The following is a 3,759-nucleotide window of genomic DNA, read 5'->3' as shown; positions in this document are numbered from 1 at the left end:
AAAAAAAAAAAAAAAAAAAAAAGAATGAAAAGACTGAATAGAAAACTATGGGTAGTATCCACTCTGGATGTTCCAGAAGTGTATACAGACCCTAAGGCAAAGCACAGGGGCATCTCGATGGTGGGAATGAGCCTGAACTGGCATCTTCACAGATCAGGGAAGTGCAACCTGACTTGTTGTGAGCACTCAAGAATAGAAGCTTTGAACTAACGTGTGTTAAGTGTCCCTTGAACAAGAACGCCACCGAATGCTAACCAGAGACGGATTTGGCCACGAAGGCAGATGAAACTTTCATCATAAATTAACAGCAAACCAGAGTCTCTAGGAATCCCTTGTAAAGTGAGGCAGAACTGGAAGAACTTTCTGAGTCAAGAAAGCTGAGGTGTGGGGTAAGTCTTTCGCCTCGGTCCATGACACAACATCCTAACCTCAGCAGTGGTCTATGAAATGAAGAAAGAATTCATCCATCAGCTCACGGACAGGGAAGCTGAGGCATGGTTTCTGTTTTATTTTTTAATTAATTATTTTTATTTATGTGTGCCTCCTTGTTTGTATGTACACCATATGCATGCAGTGCCCAGGATGTCAGAGCTCCTAGAACTGAAGTTGCAGACAGTTGTGAACCACTGTGTGGGTGCTGGGAACCAAGCCTGGGTCCTCCACAAGAACTGCAAATGCTCTTATCAACAGCCAGCTCCAGCTCGAGGCATTTTTTAAAGTTTTTTTTTTTTTTGAAATTTAATTTTATTTATATGAGTACACTGTAGCTGTCTTCAGATGCACCAGAAGAAGGCATTGGATTCCATTACCGGAGATCCATGGCTGTGAGCCACAATGTGGTTGCTAGAAATAGAACTGAGGACCTCTGGAAGAGCAGTCAGTACTCTTACAGCCCCCAAGGCATTTTTTTAAAGACGGTTACTGATACAAATTTACTTACACACAAAAATCTTAATAACTAGCCCTTGCAACTACAAACCATGATGAAACTGAGACTGGAGAGATTGCTTTGTGGTTAAGAGCATTGACTGCTCTTCCAGAGGCTCTGAGTTTGATTCCCAGCAAGCACAACTCACTACTCCCTCTCCAGGGAAGCTGACACCCTCTTCTGGCTTTCATGGGCATCCACAAACATGAGGTGCACAGACACACATACACATAAATAAAATAAAAAAATAAATAAAATCACTCTTTTAAACCATGATGAAACCATCATAAATCTTCAGAGAGGAGCTATGCAGTTATAAAAAAATTTCAGTGAAAATATGTTAACTGCAAATGGTTTGAAAGTACTTCCTGAGAAGAGACAATAGACGCTGCCACTCCTGCTAAACTAACAGCTCCTAAGGCTATGTGTCCTACCAAGGTTTATAGAATATACTCATGTAGGGTATATTCCACTTGTAGGAGTGCATCCTGTCCCCCTAGGGGTGTCATCTCTGTGGTAATATGTCCCAGTTGTGCCTCTAAAAGGCCATTCTAATGCTCTAATAGGCCAGAGCGTCTAATAGAGAACTCTTAGACAGGACCCCAGAGTCACATATCCAGACACATATCCACTGTAACAACTCCTGTGTTCCCCATAGGCATCTTGATCTACAGTGGTGTTATGGATCCCTTGCTGAGGGAATCTAACAGTAAACCGCAGAGGCAATCAAGCTAAGCCTACACCTGGAACACACATCTCTAGCACGCAAGAGGAACTGCCCACATTTCTAGGAAGATGAAATCTAGTATTAGTCAACTTCCCAAATGTTTTCTCAAGAGATAACGCAGCCGGAACTCAGTTCTGGTCTCTGTGGCTGATGACTAGACACGCTAAAGTGGCTCTGTCCCTGCCGGCCTTGGTGAGGCAGCCATGCTATTGTGGTGACATTACCTTCATCCTACCATCACAGCTACTCCGTTGTGACAGCACTGGTGAACCAATCAAAGAGGCCTCCTTAAGTCACCTGGCCAAGCCATCCTACTGAGTGTGTTGTGTGCTCATCTATGGAAGCTGCTGCTGGCCAGATCTGAGCTGGAATAACTGATTACCTGACCTAACAAGCGGCCTTGATAATACTTTGGATTCCCAAGGATAAATGTCCATCTGCTGACCAAATGCAGGGTATATTAGTTACTTTGCTTGTCTTTGGGACAGGAAGTAACTTCGGAGGGAAGGATTTCTTCTGTGCACAGAGTCAAGATGGGGAAGCACTTTAGTCCATCGAGCCCCTCACCAGGGAGCTGCTTCCACCTGCCAAGCCTTGCCTCTTAAAGACCCCACCCTCCCCATTCCCCACCCCCACCCCACAAGACACTACCCCCAACTAGGGACCAAGTGTTCAAAATCATGAACCTGTGGGAAACATCTGCATTTAAATGTAATATGAAGTTTTCTTAGAAATGTCAGGATAGGGGCTGGTGAGATGGCTCAGTGGGTAAGAGCACCCGACTGCTCTTCCGAAGGTCCAGAGTTCAAATCCCAGCAACCACATGGTGGCTCACAACCATCCGCAACGAGATCTGGCGCCCTCTTCTGGAGTGTCTGAAGACAGCTACAGTGTACTTACATATAATAAAGAAATCTTAAAAAAAAAAAAAAAAAGAAAAGAAAAGAAATGTCAGGATAGCCCCTTTTCAAGAAGACAGGAGCCCAAGTCAGCATGCTAACAGGGTCCTTCAAAGAAGAACTGAGAACTGTAGCCAGGGTCTCCCATGGCCTAGACCATGGGCACCTTGCCTTTTCTTTTCTCAAATTAAGTCTAAAAACTGGATCATCTAGGAAGCTGGATAAAAAAGAAGATTATGATGGAGATTTTATTTATTTTTATTTTCTGAGGGTAGGTATTTTGCCTTCATGGATATCTGTGTGCTATAGTGCATTCAGTACCCTCAGAGGCCAGAAGACATTGTTGGATCCCCTGGGGCTGGAGTTACAAATGGTTGTTAGACATTATGGAGGGACCAAGAATTGAACCCAGGTCCTTTAGAAGGACAGCCAGTGTTCTTAACCATTGAGCCATCTCTCCAACCCCAAAACATTGTGACTTTATAAATAAGGCCAGTGGCCCTCCGTTTCCTTATTCTTTCTGCATAATCTGAGCCCAAATGTCTCTAGAGATAACATTACTCCTTTAACCATCTCCACCTCCCCCTAAGCATCAGGTTTCCATGGATACCACTCTGACTCTCTCTCATTATAGTAGTAACTATGTGTCCATCTGTCTTCTGCTAAGTAAATGCCAGCATCTTGCCCCTACTATGGGATCCCATCATCTTGTGGCTAGAAAACCCAATTCTAAGCCAGCACCTCAGTGACTCCAATGATCCCTTCTTTAACATGTTCCACATTCGTTTGGTAAACAGATATACTGAAGATCTGCCCACAGAACCTAGTAAGGGAAAATGGTCATGGACTTGATTGCTAAATATGTCCACAGACCTACTACCAAATATGTCTGCACACCTGCCACCAGCACAGCCACAGACCTGCCACCAAATATAGTTACAGACCTGCCACAAAATATGTCCACCAAATAGTCACAGAGCTGCCACCACTACATCTACAGACCTGCCACCACTACATCTACAGACCTGCCACCAACTACAGCCACAGACCTGCCACCAAATATAGTCACAGACCTGCCACAAAATATGTCCTCCAAATATAGCCACAGACCTGCCACCAAATATAGTCACAGACCTGCCACTAAACATGTCCACAGACCTGCCACCAAATATGTCCTCCAAATATAGCCACAGACCTGCCACCAA

Source organism: Mus caroli, chromosome 1 (genome assembly GCF_900094665.2).
Source record: "Mus caroli chromosome 1, CAROLI_EIJ_v1.1, whole genome shotgun sequence".
NCBI lineage: Eukaryota > Metazoa > Chordata > Mammalia > Rodentia > Muridae > Mus > Mus caroli.
The sequence above is the reverse complement of the archived record's forward strand: the minus strand, read 5'-3'. Positions refer to the sequence as shown.